Raw genomic sequence first — 23,197 nt, 5'->3', positions numbered from 1 at the left:
GGGCGCATATTTCAAACGGACCCCCTGTCTCAGTGTCAAGGACGACTATAGCAGAGAGAGATTTTCGGGTATCAATCAGATATTTACCCTGTATAATAGAAAAAATATAAGATAATTTTATAAAGTTTGGGTATGTATACAGAAGTCTAAAATTTTATAAAAAATATAAATTTATATATAAAATTATTTATAAAATTTATACAAGCATCTTCTGTCAATGACCTCGATTTTATAATCATACACATTATGTAACAATACCGGTTCTTTTATTGTAAATAAATATTAATCATTGATTATTTTTCTTTAATGTCTTGACAATCAGAGTGCTTGAGAAAATAGATAAGTGAGTTCTTGTAGTGGACCACTTTGTTTTACGGATTGTAGTGCATAGGTCAAAATGCACTTGCATTGTACAAAAGACTTGGTGGCAGGGACTTTTGCAACCCCGTCGGGGTAGGTATCACCCACTCAACAGATATTCTTCCATCAACAACACTTAATATTTTTGTGTTCCAGTTCGAAAAGTGACTACGTCAATGTAACTGCAGGCAAAAGAGACAAAACATCATAGTTCTCAAGATTGGTGGTGCATTGGTGGTATAAGGAATGGTTAATATTTCTTACAGTATCAACGTTTGTGGTCGGTGGTATACACTTACCATCAGGTTTGCTCGTCCTATCGTCATATCATAAAAAAAAACTCCTTTTAAATACCTATTCCTATCAGCTGAAGTTTATAATAATGTTGCACACTTGTTACTAGACCAATCTATCTATAGTATAATGAAACAATCAACATCGATTGATAGTTCCGTAATATACACCATATCTTCGATACGTTGTAAGCAATACTGATAAAGATCTGATCTTTTGTCGATCGGTGTATGTTCGACTTTACAGTGACGTCAATCTATGGCGACTGGCGGATTGGTGTGCCTTAAAACCCTGAACTTTCTACATCGTTGTTATAAATAAAATCAAATTTTAATAAAATTTATTAAGTGCTTTAATCGATATTTAATATTTGCACAACATTAGACGTAAAAGATAATAAAATAAAGAACTTTTATTTCATTTTATTTTACATTTATTTTATATTTAAATCTCTTCCGTTTATAACTTGTTACCTAATCTAGCTTATCTGTTTTACGGAGATTAATAGGAGGGGCGAGGATGTCACTCGGAGTCAACGGATGTTTTTTGCTACGGAATTAATTTCAAGTGGAATAGTGGAAATGTGCTTATTTAATTCTTTTATACTTTGCAGTTCACTGAAAATATTTTTGCTTTAGTTCACGCGAAAGCAGTGTTAGTTCACGAGACATAAACGTAGAACTATATGTATATACTTATATATAATTTAAGGATCAACTTAACTTGTTTTGTATCGTTTTTCAATTATTCCTTTGTCTAAGCAGAATTTTTAAATATTCAAAACTTTATACATCGCGTTTCTGTTTGAAATTTCTTGGGAAATTATTTCAAATTTCTTTTCTTTTTTTTTTCCATGAAACATTGTAGCGACTGTAAATGCAAATTGAGTACTTAAGTTAAAAACTCGGAGGTAATTACTCAAATTCGAAGCTGGGGACCCTGAGATCTGCATATTTTAACCTGGGCTATCTCGTTCTTCATTGCGTAGCTTTAATAAAACGCGTCTTAACTAACTATTGTTACTTTAACGTTTTAAAATGTTATTTATTTGAAATAAATGTTTTAAATTCAAATTCTTATTTTTTTTAATATTCCATTTTTAAGCAAAGCATCTTTTCCTTTTAAGGATAAGATCTCATTCCATCATGTTTATATAGCAAAATATCATCAGACTCATGGAACACTAATTAGTTATATTAAAAGCAAAAGCTGATTGCTACTTGCTAGGATTTGAATCCTTGATCTTTGATTTAAGATTTACTTGTTTTATCCACTGATCCATTCAGTTCTCCTTCAAAAATAAATAATAATATAGTACATCATTTACATTTTATTTCTACAATAATATGTAGAGTTGATTTTAAACATGTCGATACTTAAAATATGTTAACTATACAACTATGCTTATAACTATATTCTTATAAAAATCGAAGTAAGCGGTATAATTAATAGAAAAAAGATAATTATTTAAATACACAAAAGATAATGTGACTCAATTTTAAATAGACATCATACCGTCGCTAAATTCCCAGTAGAAGTTTTCACGGTTTTGCCACTACAATTCCTATATACAAAGTTTTAGTATATCTGTTGTAGTTTTGCAAGCTCTTACCGCGAATATGTCGGTACGTAATATTTTGTATATAATTTATTTTAAATAAAATTTACCTCATATATTATTCATCATAACTAATAACAAAGTAATATACACTATAATTATTTATAGAAATGCATATAAAATAAGTAGCAATTAAATGTCAGTCAGTTTAACAACAAAATAATAATATTTTGGTCCGATTTTCTTTAATATATATAATAATCAATCAGACATTACAACATTTTATTTTTGAATCTAATTTCATATAAGATTTTTTTTTTTATCGCAGAAGATGTCAAACATGTTTTCTCGGTATTTCGGCTCATTATTCATACTTTTAACACTGACAGCTGTCAAACAGAAATATCAATATAAGGCATCGTTATGTTAATATAAGGTGATGTTACGTGACGGTCGAATATGTGACGAGGGGTGGTACCCAGGCGCGTCACAATTTACCATTGAGCTCTACCATCTATGATTACTATTTGTAGTATCAAGTATTTATTAAATTATTCAGTGGCTTCATTTCACCCTTAATGGTTCCTATTTGATTTATGAGTACATAATGGTTTATACCTTTAATATTATCGATCTGGCTATGATACAGTCGCGTGTGATTGTTATACTACTGGCCAAATATCTCTTTATATTTCAGAGCGGGTTAACGGACATCCGTATCAGAATTTCATGTGATACATTTTCATTCTTGATCCAGTTTGATAATGATTTTATCATAAACATAAATTATTAAGCACTTGAAGGCTTAATCGTTTTTAAAACTGCAATTTTTGGTTAAAATCTTTGTCATCTGTACAATATCGGCTTTAATTATAATTAGACACATTTATTTTTCAATTGGTATTACAATACTTTGATGTTGAATCATTTAAATGATGTGGATGAAACATATATATTCGTTATATTATCTTATAATTTTTACATTGATTACAATTTACTTATTGATTATCTTGGTGGTAGGACTTTCTGCAAGCCCGTCTGGGTAGGTACTACCCACTGTTTCGATATTCACGGGTGAGTGAGCCAGTGTAACTACAAGCACAAGGGACATAACATCTTAGTTTCCAAGGTTGGTGACGCATTGGTGATGCAAGGAATGGCTAATATTTCCAACAGCGCCATTGTCTATGGGCGGTGGTGACTTACCATCAGGGGACCCATTTGCTCGTCCACCTAACTATATCATAAAAAAGAAATTACACTTTAACTTACTTTTTACATTTCTAGGCGGCCCGTAAACCATTGCGCTATTGACGCTTAAATATTAGTACACATTATGATGATTACTACATATTAGACAAAAATATAACGAGAGATATAATCACCTTTTTATATAACGTACAAAACTCTTACAATTGATATCTGTCTGTTTTTAAATCACAAAATTTCATAATTTATTCTTGTTATTACTAATAGGGCAAATAAATTACATAACTTCATGTGAAACTATTTAATAATTGAAATAAGGATCTGGTTCAGCATTTATATTACTTCAAACAGTAAAAAATTTGAGTCGTAATTTCAACTCGAAAAATATAAATAATTAATTTTAATTTAAAATATTCGTTTGTGCTAATTTAATTAACTTGTTACTGAATATTTCATTTTTAATTATATTTTTGAATGTGGAATTAGAACTCATAGATCGCTACTGATTTTCCACCGATATGGTTCGTCAGGTTTCGTTGACCTACACGAATTTCACGATATGGAAAGATGTTTTAAACTGACTTTTTTATTGGATTGAATCTGAAAGTTTAAAAATTTATGAATTTGGCAGTATTATATTCTCAGAATTCGAAAGGCACGTAAAGCCATAAATCCTGAGCCTGATTTCACGCCAGCCACTCTGTCCAGTTATGAGACTAAGTATTTAATTGAGCGCATACTTTAACTTTAATAATTTGACAAAACTTTGAATATATCCAATGTTATTTAATTCATGGACGTTATCCATTTTTATGGACAAATACCGCGACAGACCTTCAATAAATAAGTTATTACTAAAACTACTAATATTGACTTTAATCTATTGAGAATAAAAAATAGAATAGATTTATTTCCTGTATATAAACATTTAGCTAACACCTTCAATCGAATCCCACCACTAATTTAAGGTGATCGGATAGGACACTGAAGGACGCTTGGATTAATAATCCGCGATCTTTTCACTAGTCTCCGTCTGATCCAACTGACATCAAATTCGACATCGGCCTTCCGATTTCAGAAGCTATTTTGGGTTATATCAGAGAAATAATAAAATATCAAAATAATATGAACAGATGAACAATATAAAAATACGATATTATAGTTTAGTTATATTCCATTTAATTACGGCATAAGTAAGTAGCAACACAATAATAGAAAAATGTTCCATTCATTTCTATTTCACGATGCTCCTTAAATCTAGCCCTTATCTCTTAAGAGATTTATCTTTAGCCTTGCGAGTTTTACAATGTACAGCACTTTTGTTCCGTAAAATAAGTTTTGTCTTTGTTGAGAACTTGAGTTTAAAAGGAATCGCATTTAAAACATAAAATGTGCAAGCATTTAAAAAGCGATATAGAAATTCCTTCATTGTTTACACCTATTTATAGTTTTTAATATATTTTTGTTTGATTTATTTTTAAATGAAACTAGTAGCGTAGAAACTGTAACATCATAAGACTATTAGTATTTAAACACACTATACATTTGCTTTGAAGATGCTCACTCGTCATCACGGATTCATATAAATGTATTAGGAGGACAGCAATGTGCCAATATGAAATGTAACACTATTGGATGAATAGTTTTATATTTCTTAATTAATTGTTTTTTCTTTAATGTTTTTTTTTTTTGTTTTCACTGACAGCTCGTGTTCATTTATTATTGAACAAAAACCTTCGCCAAGGTATAACCGATTATAGGGATCTTGTTTTGCAATATGAACTAGGAGTCTTTCGTACATTACTATATTATTTTATATACAGAAAATTTCCTCCCACGAGTTCTCATTTTATGAAAAAAAAAAAAAAACTTTAAATGAATATTGCGGAAAAAAATCTGCGTCAAAAAAAGCTATATGGTGAGAGAACTCTTTGCGTTGGTTTAACGCAATATTTTAAGTATATCATTATATATCCGTCAGGTGATAGATCTTCACATGAAAAGATTTTATTATATTTTTATTTAGAGTTATCAAACAATAACTAAATGTTTACGATAAAGCTTTTCTTATTTCCCCGAGGAAAATATGTTATACTTTAACAAATAAATGGTGTAACTACGTGAAGTGGATTTCAAATAAAATACCTACACCACTGTGTAAGGCTATATACTCGTAGTAGTTTTATTCTTATCGTTAATCTTTAAACTCCTGGCAATTATGTGTAGAATTACAAATAATTCGTTCCAGTCATTTTATATAAAAAATATACTTATGTTTAAAATATTACACGAAAAAAAATATTGTATTAACTTGTCCCCGCGACCTACTTTTCGTTATGAAACTGCAGATTCATGTTTTATAATTCTACTGCTCAGTAAATACTCAGACAAGATATGAATTATGTTCATAAATTAAGTCTAAACACACTAAAAAAGTTCACGACAAATTCGAGCCAGTTTATCAGCAAGATCCACATCTAACCACTGCCCCATTGTAGCTATCAAAAACCGTACCAGTGCAAGTTAAAGGAGCTTAGGTGTTGTCATATATGGAAACGTAATCTCAAAATACATGTTAAGATTACGACATCCAAAGAGCAAAAAAAAATCAAGTGATCTTAGCGACTCAAAGAAACTTTTGGAGCGTGAATTCAGTCGAGTAAGTGGTATTCACTCTAATATACACGCGATTTAGAGCATGTGTCTACTGAAAATATTGCAGACGTGTCAATTAAGACTACATTAAGCCCAGTCTTAAAGCGAATGTAATTAAAATCGTTACTTACAAGAGATATCAAAGTTGTCTTTTTTAAACATGAACAGACTGCAATCCATAGACACGTTTATTATACATTATCTATACATATAAAAAAATTGGAGGGTGTGTTTGTAATGTTAAAATTACCGCTATTTACTAAATGCATATGTATATATACATATATGTACCGTGTACAATGTACATACATATGCATTGTAATCTTTTACAATTTTTGTCTGTCTGTCTGTTTGTTCCGGCTAATCTCTGGAACGGCTGGACCGATTTTGAAAGGACTTTCACTGGCAGAAAACTGATGAAATGAGGAGTAACTTACGCTACAAAAATAACTTTCTTGTTAAATTAAAACGCGCGCGAAGTCGCGGGCACAGCTAGTTATACATAAGATTGGTGACCTAATAATTTATAGACGACCTCCGTGGTCGTATAGTGTGTACACCGGTTTTCATAGGTACGCCACTCCGAGGTCTCGGGTTCGATTCCCGGCCGATTCGATGTAGAAATATTTCATTAGTTTTCTATGGTGTCTTGGGTCTGGGTGTTTGTGGTACCGTCGTTACTTCTGATTTTCCATAACACAAGTGCTTTAGCTACTTACATTGGTATCAGAGTAATGTATGTCATGTTGTTCAATATTCATTTATTTATAAACCGAGACTTATTCATAGTAATAAAAGTCTCGGTATCAATTAGTTTGGTTGAAGAATCATTTTAAGTAAAGTTGTACTTTTCGAAAAATCTAATGGAAACATGTGGGGAAAAGAGACTTTCTTTTTTGGAGGACGTATGAAAACAAAGTTCACGGTATCATAATAAATATAATTATATGCGGAGAAAAAACGAGCCGTCGCTTTACTTGGTGAAAGGGTTTTGTGCAAACTCATCTGGGATACTACACACTCATTATACACACGAACAAACAACAATACTCAGTATTGTTATGTTGTATTTTTGTTTGAAGGGCGAGTGAGTTAATGTATTTAGAGGTATAAGGAACACTTCGTAGTTCCCAAGCTTGATGGGCTATCAGCAATGTAAGGAATAGTTCTTACAGCGATACCCTCTATGGGCGGTGCTTATCATCAGGTAGCCTAGTAATTTGGTAGGCCTGATATACATATGATCTCGGTATAATTTTTAAGGTGGCTTTACATACAGGCGATTTTACGTTCTCTCCGTAGCTATTATTGGATAGACCTAGGTTTTACGAAATTTATACACAGAATAAGCCAACTGAGGCGGTTACATTATATTAATTAAAAATTCAAATCAAACTGATTACGTCAGACCTGCAATGTCATCAATCGAATCTACGATTATATACTATGTATTATGTCAAATGTTCTACATGCATGCAATCCAATGTTGTTATAACATAAAAGATAATATATCGCTCAAAACTAATAGTGGATATCATGCAAAAAGGTGTATTCTCATATTTGATTCCCACAGCCGAGATGGCCCAGTGGTTAGAACGCGTGCATTTTAACCGATGATTTCGGGTTCAAACTCAGGCAAGCACCACTGAATTTTCATGTGCTAAATTTGTGTTTATAATTCATCTCGTGCTCGGCGGTGAAGGAAAACATCGTGAGAAAATTTGCATGTATCTAATTTCAACGAAATTCTGGCACATGTGTATTCCACCAACCCGCATTGGAGCAGCGCGGTGGAATATGCTCCAAACCTTCTCCTCAGAAAGAGAGGCCTTAGCCCAGCTGTGGGAAATTTACAGGCTGTTTATGTTATGTTATGTTATACATAACAATAAAAGAAACAACAATTAAATATGAGAAGTACTCTATATAACTATTTCTTTTGATCATTCGTTTATTTTACGACAATGAGTATCAAAGTCGTTTTAAAATATTGTATCGTAGTTACTTTTTCTATCACCAATAAAATTGTACGTCAATGATCACAGCCAATTCCCTATTTGTTGTTCTATACTGCACGTTTTGCACTGTTCTCGCCACTATCTGAATTTGTTTTGAATCCCCGGTGGCCAATTCAACCTTTTTTTAGATCAACCACGCTGGAGATAAAAGGTGAATATTGGGTAACAATTGTGGAGTGGTCAAATAAATGTTAAAATAATAATACAGATATATTATAGTTCTATGCGTGTATATTGACTAATTCGAATAAATGGTGTTTTTGTTTAAGTTGGCTGTTGGCTGGTAGATATATATTGTTTTTTTTTTTAATAGTTACACCATCACTAAACACTTAAATTTAACAACTGATATGGGTAACACAAATATATTACTTTTAAATTATGAGATCGAACTAAAATGTATCATTCTTAAAAATAAATACATAAATTTATGTATATTACGAACGAACTGTCCTTAAAAATATATCCAGTAAAGCAAACATAAAAAATTAAATCGGTTTTTTTTTTAATGTAAATTACAAATAATCCATCAATATCTTCGATCCTAAGTCACCGATTTAAATAATTCAATGCAAAAAAATGCAAAAAAAAATTTTATTCTCCACAAATAATACGTAAGGTATACGATAAGATTTATTATTTAAATATTTACTGCAAACTCTCTCCATAACTACTCTCACAAGTAGAGTAACATTATGATTACATGCATGTTCGTATCTGTCTCAAGATTATTAATATTCATAAGGTATATCAGTGGCTTAATTCAAATCATACCGACACGTATTATCGAATTGAATGTGGAATCCACAGTATAGATTTCGTGGAATATGTTAGACGATAAACATGATTAAGTATTCAATTATATGGAAGTTTCTTTTTTTCAAATGTTTCAATATTAGACAAATAATTCAGAATTTCATAATGTTATTTTCCGCACAGTTGTTGATGAATTATAAACACAAATTAAGCACACGATAACAGCTGTAGTAACTAAGGTTTAAACCCACAATCTATTCAAATGTTCTTCTATTCAATACTCGGAAGAGTATTCAAATGTTCCCCGAAATGAATACAATATAAAATAAATAAAAATAAATATTGGACAACATCACATACATTACTCTGATCCCAATGTAGGTAGCTAAAGCACCTGTGTTATGGAAAATCAGATGTAACGACGCTACCATAAACACCCAGACCCAAGACAACATAGAAAAGTAATGAACTTTTTCTACATCGACTCGGCCAGGAATCGAACCCAGGACCTCGGAGTGGCGTAGCCATGAAAACCGGTGTACACACTACACGACCACCGAGGTCGTCAAAACAATATAGTGATATGGATTATAAAAAACATTTGAAGACTTTATAGGCACTTTCAATAACGATTTTATGAATATATTAATGTCAATTAAAAGATAAAACATCGCAGTATTTTGAGAAAATATATTTTATCGAAAAAAATCCAATAGAAAAGACAACGCATGTAATAACAATAATAATAGAGAGCCGAGATGGCCCAGTGGTTAGAACGCGTGCATCTTAACCGATGATTTCGGGTTCAAACCCAGGCAGGCACCACTGAATTTTCATGTGCTTAATTTGTGTTTATAATTCATCTCGTGCTCGGCGGTGAAGGAAAACATCGTAAGGAAACCTGCATGTGTCTAATTTCAACGAAATTCTGCCACATGTGTATTCCACCAACCCGCATTGGAGCAGCATGGTGGAATATGCTCCATACCTTCTCCTCAACGGGAGAGGAGGCCTTAGCCCAGAAGTGGGAAATTTACAAGCTGATTATGTTATGTTATGTAATAATAATTTTGTGGTTTTTATTATCTTTACGTATAATACAACTTGAAACTAAATTGAAACTATGTGCTGTAATAATAATTATTAATCTTATATCCAACCGACGTTTGTGTACAACCTTGCTTCCGATATTTTTTTCATTATAAAAAGTATGCCACTCTGACTCACGGCATATAAACTACCTATATCCATGCAAAAAATGCACGGCGGTCGATTACTCCGTTGCTGAATAATTTTGCTTTCATATAATAATATAACCAGAGATGGCTAGTTGTTAGAACGTGTGTATCTTAACCGATGATTGCAGGTTCAAACTCAGGCAAGCGCTACTGAATTTTCATGAGCTTTATTTGTATTTGTAATTCACCTCGAGTTCGGCGCTTTCACCATATTAATGTTATTGGTAGAAGAAACTCTAATCCTCCTCTAAAGAGGAGATGATGTCTTAGACTTATTTAATAACTTTATTTAATATATAATTTATTCAGAATAATAAATCACACCATCAAAATTACTTTGAACTAGAACTCTTTAATTTAAGATAGTAGCATAAACTGTTTCGTGAAATATATTGCTTATTTATAATAATATTTTTTATCTGTTCTACACAGACATAAAAAGAAACACGATCAGTTGTATGGTCAATATTGTTGCAAATGGGTAAAACCAAATCGAGGAGGTTTCGATTACTCCTGAGGGAACGTATGGGGTTTCCGAATCGTGACCTTCGATAGTTATACCCAACACTCAGACCTCCCGGCATTATGTGTGCCTTCGAAATCCTCCTAATCCCTTGTAGGTTCTCGAAAAGTATGACCCAACCTTACCTAATAGAGATTTCGCCGTGGCCCGAGATTTCTTTTACTTTAATAAATCCACCTTTTTCTGACCAAATTGGATTATTTTCCACTGTGCGGTTAAATACTGAATGGGCTATCGGTATTTTTTGCGCCTCGGGTTCATTTTATTGATGCTTGCAATATTTTTGTTGGGCTCGACTCCCTAAAAAGCATATTTTACACTGGCCTTCATTTCCTCGGTAATATCGATTCCCGTTTTAGTAATGGCGTAAATGGGAAACGTTGAAAAGATAATCGCGTTGACAAATGAAGTTGGCTATAAATGAGAATGAATTCTTTTAGTATGTAAAGATATTCAAAGATATTTACGAGGTCTAATTTCACGCAGACTGATTTCAATTACGTTTAATAAACGTAAAAAAGTAACTTTATTATAACGTTTACGTTATAATAAAGCTACGTTCACGAATAAAAATTAAATAAATTTAGTTCTATATTTAATTGAAAATGATAATTTTTTTTAAATAGATTATTTTATGCCTAATTATACGTCATTTTAAAAGATTAATTTAAATTTAAAGTAAAACTAGTTCAAATTGTAAGTTCTACCATTTCTACAAAATGTGAATAAATTCTGTAGTTACGTTTTTAAGACACTTAAATAACATAAAATATTGAAATCAATTACATTACATTACGTTTTATTAAATATATAATTGTGTCCTAAGACATTAATTTAAATTATAATATATAATCTATAGAATTGTTTTCTATTAACGTTGTATTTGTAGTAGGTTTTGTGCATGGCCTTAATTTTTTACGCACATTCTTAAATCCCAAGAGTAATCTCAATAGTTCATAACGGCGTTAAAACATATTAAACATTTGTAGTACGTGTTATTTGTTTTATTACCTGTATTGATGATACGTGACTTATTTTGAGGAAAAAAAGGGTATTTTACATATCTGCAATAAGTTTCGGATTCGAGGCACCTTATAAGTTAACTCAGATATAATTTATTTGTTTTCTAAGTTTTACTAAAATACCTGTTGTAGAACCGTATTAATTAACCAAAAAAAAGTTATCGACTATATTAAGTCGTGCAACAGGAGTAACAAGTTTGTGCTTGTTCCTTGTATCAACGCCTTGAGTGGTGGGGCTTTGTGTAAGCCGGTCTGGGTAGGTACCTACCACTCAACAGATATTCTACCGCCAAACAACATTACTCAGTATTATTGTATTCCGGTTTGAAGGGTGTGTGAGCCAGTGTAACTACAGGCACAAGGGACATAACATCTTAGTTCCCAAGGTTGGTTGCGTTGGCTATGTAGGGAATGGTTAATATTTCTTACAGCGCCATTGTCTATGTGCGGTGGTGACCACTTATAATCAGGTGGCCGTATGCTCGTCCGCCAACCTATGCCATAAAAAAGTATCACATTTTCTCATATAATCATTAATATTTTTCCAGACATACATAACATTACAGTATATAATATTTATAATATTCACCATTACCAATATACAATGTTAGAGGTTGGATCCAATACGTCGCAAATGTGACCCAACGATGGGATCTGAAATGTTATGTAAATTATTTATATTTATAGTAAGGTAAAATATTAATGTATTTCCGTGTCATAAATTTCAATTTGAAATAACACTCGCTTATAATTGAAACATCGTTACCTTATTTATATTCGTGCAACTAAACCAATATGCTATCATATATACGTTTAATTTTTAACGTAAACGCAGAGTATAAAAATTGTAAAGATTTAAAAATATATAGTTAGTTAGTAAGTTAGTTGTAACTAATAATAATTAACATGACTTTTTATTTTTAAATGTTGAAAAAGAGTAACTACTGGGTTTCTTCCCGGATCTTCTCGGTAGCGTCTGCATTCCGAATCATTGGTAGCTTCCCTTAATACTGTTTTAAAAGCCTACTTGAATAATATATTTCATTTTGCGACCCATAAAGCTTAAATGAAATTATTGCTGTAATTTTTGCTAGTGATATTAGATTTGAATATATGTTTCTGTATTATATAACCAGTTCAACCAACGACTTGGAAGCATTGTCAAGCTACAACTCACTCACACCAAATATTTTACAACCACAGAGTAATAATCAATAATATTTTTGTTCCGGAATAAAAAATAATTGTTCCAGTGTCCTCACTATACCTACCCTTGTTGTATGTGTTTATAACATCTTAGTGTTCAAATGAAAAGGACGGTTAATCACATTGGCAATATCTATGATTTGTTGTGATCAGGTGGTTAATTTTTCTAGTCAGCTCTCCGTCTATTTTTATAAAAAAAAGAGTAATTTTAGATTTTAATATAAACTTCGTATACATTTCAACTACTTATTTAAGTATCAATAGCTTAGTTATAAACGAGCAATGGTGAGCTGAAATTTACTAGTTGTAGTAGTTCGTTCTTGTTCTAGTTTAACGCCTAGTTTTAGTATCGAAACGTAATATATATAAATGCATGTGCGTATAAATGTTTGACCTTCCTTCGAAGTTTGAAAATGTATTTATTGTGGCATAGTTAGGCTGGCTAACGCCCTATCCTATTAACTTCTGTACCGTACACCCAATCGTCAAAACAATCGGTACGAAATAAGAACGTCAGTTTTCCTAATCTTTACTACTAAATACGGAGACATTTTTATTGTATTGCCTAAATCAGAAAATTACTAATCTGATAAAACTTATACCAGAACTAACGAGCTTCTGACAAGGCGTCAGTATTTAATAATTTTATATTCTTTAGTATAAGTTTGTGGTCTCACCCGCTTGAAGTTTAGACTATTGAAGTGTTAAATATTGAATATTTAGTTCTGAAATCTATGTCTTCAAATCTTTAATTTTATTAAAAAAAGGAATCATTAATGTTATATCAATACGGCTTGATATCAATTGGGTCTGCGTTGGAGAGTTTTCGAAAAAACTCTCTCAAAATAAGAGGAGGCTTTTGTTCGTTAGTGATACATTTACATACTACTACTTTTAGGTGTGCTGAGTTTCTTGTATGTTTCCAAATTTAAATTAACTAAGAAAGTTATAACATAATTCGGTCAATCAAAATTATCTTTATGGTTTATTGTTATGTTCATATTAAATATACCAAAGTAAATATAATTGTATTAAATATATGTAATAATTTCAACGACGGTGCCAAAAGTAGCGAGGTAATAGTTCTCTTTTTTGCAGCAATCTCCCAATTTGACTCGACGACTGCTACTCGTTAACTAAATTTGGCAGGTTTCCCGTTTTTATGCAAAGCAACGGGCCGACCTCAGCGACCTCTTAATGAGCAAACCAGAACCAATTAGTTTACTATAAAAACTTTTCTCACTTTTATTTTTCGGTAATTTCACTAATCGACAATTTACTTCAGAAAAGTTGGTCATTAAATTCGGTAATAGAACTAGTGATGTTTGAAGTAGTCGATATCGAGTATAGTTTTGTTTAAAAATCTTGCTTGGTATATTATTCAAAAATGTCATAAATATATGTATTACTGGTAACATAGCCTTCAATATATTAATGCATAAACTGTGACTAAATATCGACAGTCTCTCATCTCTCCATCGTCGACCACATCTTGACATAGTACTATATAGCTACACTTGATACAACGGTCAAGAGCAAAAAGGCTGAAGATCTTAAGATACTGGATTTATTTTTGTGTTTTTTGACAACAAATTTAATAGCGACTCGGAGTTTGGGAATTTATAGTATTTCCACTGCCGTGCGCCAGAAAGCACATTATGCCGCAATGGTCTAAAGAATAAACAAAAGCCTATTAATTAATACATATATTATAACCGGACAATTTCGTTTCTGAATTGTCTAATGGGCTCTAGTTACACAAGTTCACTAACTCTTTAAATTGGAACACAACAATTGTAGTAAATATTAATATTTAGTGGTATCTAACGAGAGCCGTAAACTCCAGATGGGCTTGAATAAAACCCAAGTAAAAATAAAATGTACTTATGAAAAATAAAATACGTTCTCGTATGAGAAAATCTTACAGTGCGCCTTGGAGCTACGACCGACTTGTATGCCGTGACGGCAAACGTCAGGTGTCTTTCTCCGGTTTTCGTTTTCTATGTATTATAATAATAATAATAAGAAAAATATACTTATTGTAAATACGATAGTCTGTGTTTTTATTTATTTTTCTTTATATCTTTTTTTTATTATAAATGCTTTCAAAAACCGTTTATTTCGATGCTTTACTTCTGCCGGGCATCCCGTGATGACTCGAAAGTTTGGAACTGCAATGCAAGTTGGTGATCAATTAGAAAAAAGGTTTTTTAAATGGTACTCTTAATAATACATTATTTTTAAGAATAAATATAACAACTTTATGAATTTATTCATTCTATTCATAACAACATCCTTATGATATTAGAAAAGACGTTTATAGATATTTCAGTCTTTAAAAAATTGTGTGTTGCTATTTACTAATTTTAACAATACTAAACAAATAACATCCTGACAGTATAATATTCCAACCTCGTCAACGAGGACAAACTCGAGGGGTTTACGTAGTAGTAGCCTTCAACATCGACTAATAAAATCGATATAATTATATATTATTATTATTTTGTCGTTCGAATTACACTTGTTCTTGCAAAATTTGGAATCGATACGACAATTATAATTAGATTAACACCGTTTTCGTAGTTTGTTTGTTTATTTACAAATCAGTCAAGTCTATATTTATTGTAATAAACAGTTTTCACGAAAAATAGAGTACATTATACAATATCCACTCATTTTTCGTGTTCGATAAAGTCTGTGGTTACGTTGATTCCTCGCGTGTCAAAACCTAATACAGCTCATCGCTATAAAAATACCTGACATAGGCATAAAAGTCACACTCGTTCCTAGAAAAAGCGTCGTGAATTTAAAATATTAGCCGCGTCTATTCCATTAGGTCTGGGTTAAAAAAAGGTAAAAGAATCAGGAGGAATGGATGGAAATGATTATTTTCATAAAGCTCCGTAGCTTTCTTTAATATTTCAACGTTCACTGAATGTTATTAAAAATGTTTCTTTTTTCTTTCCTGTTAAAGGAATCTTGTGCAAAGCCACCAGTTATTTGTAATAATATCGTTATATTGAAAATTTCTATGGTTTTTTGATTATAAACTATTTACAAAGAATCTAGACACGCGGTAGCGTGTTAGCCAAGTTCAAACAGAACTGGCGAGCAGCACCGAGTGTAATATTACACGAACCACTTGGAGCCACTATTGACCTCCTAATAACTCAAAAACTATTTGACATAAACGTGTCAAATTTGGCTCATATATTAAAACTCGGGAAATACATATGTATTCCAACTTTTATAAACGCATCTCAAACGATTATTTAGATATTAACGTTTAAAAATCGTCACTTTTATCACTGACTGACCTATAGATCAAAACTGTAACCTACTTCCAGGTGACCTAGAAAGTTCAAATTTGGCATGCAGGTAGATAATTAGACCAATACAAAGGAAAAAATCTGAAACTGGTAAATTTTTATCATTTTATTATAATTTTCTCTAGGCAGACTTTAAGCTACAATATATTATCCTAAGTTATAAGAAGAAATGATATTTTATGTAGTTATAAATAAATTTCAGGAAGGAACATTGACCTTGGCACCCATTTAGATCTCACGTGTTTTGTCGTTGAAGTCAACAACCAAGGTTTATATCATAATATTGGACTTGGCTGTCATTTTTACATTTATGTTTTTGATGGGATTTAATTTTTCAAGATGAATATTTGTATATGTAATTTTATTAAATGAATATAGATTTATTTATATAAATGTAAAGTTATAAAATGAAATGACATATAAAAATACTGTTTATTGAAATTGAAGAAGTTATTTGCCATATAACTTCATGCCATGACCCTAAGGAGCAAAGCCGTAACTGTAAACGTCAAGCAGTATGGCGATCTCTATGAAAAATACATGACGTATGCTTGTATAAATTTATATTTATCGCTGGTAAAATAACTTCAGAGCTGCATCTATATACGGTAGTGACTCTAATACATTTTACGTGTATATATTGGATACAAATAATCATACATGTAAATTTCTAAATCAAATAATGTACTTCTCAGACGTGTCATGAATTTTTTATATTATTCGTATATGGTAACTAAATCTTGTACTTTAAGCTTATTATGTCATCTCTTGAAGCTTATTAATATGTAAATCTTAATAACTTCAGGAATTTATAAAATTATAAAAGTAGATTTGATAGATAAACATGTTTTATTTAATAAAACATTCTTTTATATTATTAGTAGAGAACACTTCGAAAATACAAACCAATAAATCGAGCGGGTGTTCTCTGCACGTGTCATTTTGAAGCGCTTTACATTCGCTGTGGATAAAATATGTATATTTAATACAAAACAAGCACGCCCTTAATCGATTCTGGTGAGATGCCGAATGCATTTCGAAGAAAATAAATAGAGAACAAAAGAATAGTTTTCGGGCGTAAAGGAAAAGATTTGTAGACCGTATTCTTTTTGTGAACTCACCGAAAGAAAATTCGCTCTTATTTAAAATCGGCGAACGATAAGTTCGGAAAAATCGGTAACGTGATTTCATTTTTACGAATGCGATTTTTTGTAAACTACAAAACAAATTAGTTTTCGAATTCGTGTATATTTTTGAAGAAAATAGTTTGTTTTATATATTTAATCATTACGAATAATAATCATTTTTTAATTTACTTTTTCATCCAAACGTTTAAGTTTATTGTTATACTCGTATACTTAGACACTCGGATAATTCGCAGGAACTATATATAAGGTTCACACAATATTCTTGTACGTCCCTACAATTAAGTAAGCTGATTGCTTAGAGATAACGAGAACAAGTTCTGAGCCCAAGGGGTTACGATCGAATCGGCAACTTTCACATCCTTAGGCGGTCCGTGTACCGCTAAGCTATTGAATCTGAAAAAATTGTAGCAGCAAGTTCCTTTTAAAATCGAAATATTTTTTTCCCAAGTAGGCTCTTATAATCACTTGTGCAGCGTCATTATACAAGATTAAATTATATATAAACCTTCGGAATGTAGAAACCTTGAGAAGATACTCAATAGTTTTTTTTCCAACAATAAAATTAAATAGGTAAATTAATAAAATACAATTATGGCATTAATTATTTTGTATGAAAATTAAACGATAGTATATAATATTTTGCCAGATAATTCGCTTTATTTAGCAAAGTTTAGTAACTTAAATTAAACATATTTTTTAAATGTTTGATAAGCTAAATTAATAATGTATTTGGTTCAAATACCACGCCTCTGGAATGAAAAAATATATTTATAAAAATAAACGTTATATTGATTACAATTACCTTATTGGATTATTAAAATGATTTATATTTAGTAAAAAATATATAGCACCAATACTATGCGCACATATTTATTTGGTAAACATAATTTATTAACCAAACTAAAGGCTTAAAACCAAACTATTTTCAAATTTAATAATAAATGACAAAATTCCAAGCGACTACAGGCATGCTTAATAAAAATGACCCCTCAAAGTTATTCCACGACCGAGCTGCCATTAAAATACAACGTACTGGACAATCCATTTGCAATCAACAGAACTTCAACTTTATATCACAATAATATTAAGGTTGAAAATCCCAGTTCATATTACGAGTACTGTGTAGATTTTTATTTTTGAAATCATAATATAAGTACAAAGCAACTGACAAGCGCATTAATAAAAACTTTCGAGACCGCTGCAAAGGGAAAACTCAAATATGACGCTTTGTTTCAATTCATTTGGAATTCAAAACATGCTGTGTCCCACCCGATGTTATGTCATGTAATTTATGGTCAGTTTGAACGGCGCCCGACGAAGCATAGCTAAACTTTCGGGCTTAGGATTTCCTAAGCCCGAAAGTTTAGCTATATAAATATACGATCAATGAAACCTTCATAACAAGAAGTTTTCTTTACTATTTAAATAAGAATGCGATATGTTCTGAGTTCGACGATCACATTGTTAAGTAACTATTAAATTGTCAAAAATAAATCTGTCAAAATAACCAATAAAATAATAATTTTAATACTTTTCATGGGTTTGGTCTAGAGTTAACAATTTAATATCGTGCCGCAGTTATGTCATACCGATGAGGGCTGTATATTGTTGGTTTAGTGGCTACATTATAAGGCCACAGTTCTCATAATCCCTCTGATCGATTTTGGTCATTGTGGACTAACTTAACACAGAACAGCCAATACAGGATTTTTTTATTTTATTACTAGGTGGACCGGCTGATGGGGTACCTGATTTAAAGTGGTCACCACCGCCCATAGACATTGGCGCTGTTAGAAATATTACTCATCGCTTACTTTGCTAATGCGCCACCAACCTTGGGAACTAAGATGTTATGTCCCTTTTGCCTGTAGTTACACTGGCTCACTCGCCCTTCAAACCGAAATACAACAATACCACGTATTTATGTTTGGTGACACAATATCTGATGAGTGATACCTATCCAAACTGTCTTGCACAAAGTCCAATCACGAAGTATATTATAGTATATATTTTCTTTTTACTTTATTCGCGTGAGGCCGTAAACAGAGGTGAACTCATATCATTCTCATAATCCGACACGACTGAAACAAGTTTAGGCGCAGGCCTGTCGGTTTTTTACGTAATTTCTACGCCCCGGGAATTTTGAAACCGTCAACATCCAAACTTTGGGATGCTACTGATAATATGACACACGGAAATAAATAACAAATCCAACGGAATATTATATCATAACAATGTACTAAGTGCTGTGTTATAATATTGAATCTCGAGAATAAGGTAATAAGTAATATTTGATAATATATTACTGTGTTATCAATTACATTAAAACTTCAATTTAATAGAACGCATGAGAAAGAATAAAAAATTCCAAAGTACTTTTACAAATTACACTTTACATAAAGCTTAGTAGAATTGCAATCGTACGAAGGACACGTACTGTATTATGAAATGAAGCCGTGTATTAGTAAATTACAATAGTTTTTTTAGTCAAATATTTTATGGCGAAGTTTTGAATTTATTTTATTTCGGAAATTGTATTATACTATACGTGAGACACAAAATGTGACATAAAATAATTGTCAAAATATTATATAACGGATTTAATGACTTTCGTCAAACATAAGACACAAAAGAAAAACAACGAAGGATATTAAAGTTCTCTTCCAAGAAAACATTAAAAAAATACAAATACCTTTTCATTCTCAGTATTATTATTTCTCAATATTACTACAGTAATATTCAGTAATCAGAATTAATGTTTCTCAAATCATTCAGAAACTTGCAGTTATAATAAAAAAAAAAATCAGTAATATAACCATTGTATTCTTAAAATAATCGTAATCATCTTAACCGATGATTTCGGGTTTAAACCCAGGCAGACACCACTGAATTTTCATGTGCTTAATTTGTGTTTATAATGCATCTCGTGCTCGGCGGTGAAGGAAAATATCGTGAGGAAACCTGCATGTGTCTAATTTCAACGGAATTCTGCCACATGTGTATTCCACCAAGCCGCATTGGAGCAGCGTGGTAGAATATGCTCCAAACCTTCTCCTCAAAGGGAGAGGAGGCCTTAGACCAGGAGTGGGAAATTTACAGGCTACTAATGTAACGTAATGTAATAAACAAATAATCTAAATAGATGATAGAAAAACAGATTTCATGTTTGACTTAAAAATAAATATATTATATCCTTTTAATATTCGCTAGGCGCATGTCCAAACGGATTTAACGAAAGATTACGGGTTCAAACAATTGGTTTGTTTAATAGATGTATTTCCGTAGTGCATTACATACAAGAATTATTTACATTTGAAATAATTGAAATGATATATTTGTTGTCAAAATAAAATCAAGATCAACGTATCCATCCTCTTATTTAAAGGTAGAATGAATGAAACAAACGAATCGGTCTCGATAAATTCCTCTTTCATATTCCAACATTATAGAGTTACAAAGCTTTACGTTCGTGTTGTTTTTATTTGTGATAAAGTCAAATATATAAAATATATTTTATGATCATTATTTTTATTCTGACATTGACACGAAATTCAACGATTCTCGTTGTTGGAGAATAGCCAGATATTCGAAGGCATTTCAAGATTGCGGCTCCACTTACTTCACTAATGGGTCGCTCTTATTTATCAAGAACAAAAGGAATAATTAAGATTGTTTGGTTTAGCTGAGGATTAACAAAATTCTATATTTATATCATAAATAAATTATTTTTTAAACTAAGCAATGAATAAATTTAAAGCTTAAGTCGAGAAATTATTAGTAAATAAGACACATTACAAGATTTTTAGATGATAAAATTATTGAGTAAGCATTCGTTGATTTTCATACAGCTGGTATACATTTAATTGTATGTGATTATTATCATCAAACGAATAGTATTCAAGAAAAAGAGTCACTAGTGAGTATGTTGGCGGTTGTTTATCTATGGAATCTAAAAATGATGAAATAATTAATAATGAAAGAAAACCAAGTAGTTTAAATAAATAATATAATTTACTTATTAATTAAATAATATCGACAGCAACTAAGTGGAATCACAGAGGATTCGAGGCCAATGATCGAGAGAACGACGGCATAATAGAGAGTCCTACGTTGGCCGTCACGACATATGGGTCCGTCTTACGGTCAAGACGTCTAAATATTTCGCATAAAAAATATAATTTAAATAAAAAAGGACCTCTTAACTTTAATGATACTTAAATTCAAATATATTCAAGACGATGAAATGCCAATAGTAAAACCTACAATTATTATATTAAATGTTGCGTGATTTACTTAGCCATAAATTGGAACAAACAATATAATGTATCGCGACAAGATTTTGCTCGTGATTGGCTTACGCAGTACTAATCTACATCTGACCGCGCGCCCTATGCCCTTTTCACATCGTAGAACTTATTTTGAAACTATTATCGATTTTATATTTTGTTACAGTTTTATATGACCCGAAGAGACGGGAGCATGATTGGGAAAGAAGAAAACATGGGGAATTTTGGGTATGATCATGTCCAGCATTTATTACGATCGCCTGACCTTTCCCTTTGTAATTTGATATGGAGTTTTGACGTAGTTGTATACATCGCAAAAGTGTACTATTTACCATAAAAAAATCTATCCTTTAGGGGTAAGATAAGCCTGGAAGGTTAAGGGATTTGTCAATTTATTATTAATATATAAATTATATTTGCCAAAATTATACTTCAAGGGAAAGGAATATCCTGTTTTAATAAAAAAAAATCTATGTAGGTTATGTCAATTTGTCATAAAATGACATTTGCCTTAGTATCGTGAATAGATTACGTATCTTTTATTGAAAAATGAACACGGATATCCCTTCTATAGAAATGTGAAGGGATACAGCCAGTAATCTATCAGAAGGATTCCTGTATCGAAGTTATAGATATATTTGTCGAAGGCCAAAGAAAACAATAATTCTAATAGAAAAGATGTATTTATTCCTTCTAGTAGAGGCTATTAAATTTCTAATATATTTCCATGTAAATTATATGTCCATACCAAACTTTAAGTCAATGCAAAGTGTATATTTTTTGGGAAAAATATATTTTAGTTCTATAATTTTAACTGAATACCCTGGAAGTGGATCCTTTAAAACATAATTATGTAAAAATAGTCATTTTACACTATAATATTCTAATGATAAATTTCATTCATTTATCTGCATGGGTTATGCAAAATTATCAAAATCAGGCGAAATAATTAAGATCTGCGTTTTGTTTTTTTGATTAATTATCGCGCAGAAATATTTCAGGAAAGTCTTGTATATCATTTTCTTAGTTACTTTTCTTAATAACCTAACTCTATTTACGTACCACCGAAGTAAAATATAAGATGCTTATAATATTATATTATACTGTTATTCGAAACCAACACAAACTTTATACGAAATGAAAATTTATTCTTCGTGTTCAAACTACAAAATTATTTCATACAAAAACCGGCGTGTCTTGTCGCTCATAATTTTTTTGTAAAATGGTTTTATTACGAAAACATGAAATGGATATTTTTTTACTGTAATTCAGTAACATAAAGGATTATGACACGAATTTTATAAGCTTAATTTAATCACTATTATTTTTATATATTTGTATCTATTTATTTCATTTCAAAGAACTCTACAATTTGCCTTGTAGCTTACGTCCGTTGCAAATATTAAATAAACGAATAATATTATATAATAAATAATATAACTTTGATGAATAGTTGTATTATATCGAAAAATTTGCCATGAATACTATTGTTATATTGTACTATGCGGAGTCTGTAGAGATACAAGTAATAGTGGTTATTAAAAGTGGAAAACTATGTTTAAATTATTATATTAAATTATGCTTAGTCTATTAAA

At 31.1% G+C, this 23,197-nt stretch overlaps 1 protein-coding gene across 2 annotated transcripts in view; it reads right to left on the bottom strand.

Moving 5' to 3' along the window:
• Positions 1–23,197, bottom strand: part of LOC113397326 (nephrin-like) — a 212,313-nt gene that overhangs the window by 145,795 nt on the left and 43,321 nt on the right. The gene's annotated exons all lie outside the window — the stretch shown is intronic.

The sequence above is a fragment of the Vanessa tameamea genome, chromosome 3 (assembly GCF_037043105.1).
Source record: "Vanessa tameamea isolate UH-Manoa-2023 chromosome 3, ilVanTame1 primary haplotype, whole genome shotgun sequence".
NCBI lineage: Eukaryota > Metazoa > Arthropoda > Insecta > Lepidoptera > Nymphalidae > Vanessa > Vanessa tameamea.
This window is presented reverse-complemented; position numbering and strand designations above follow the sequence as displayed.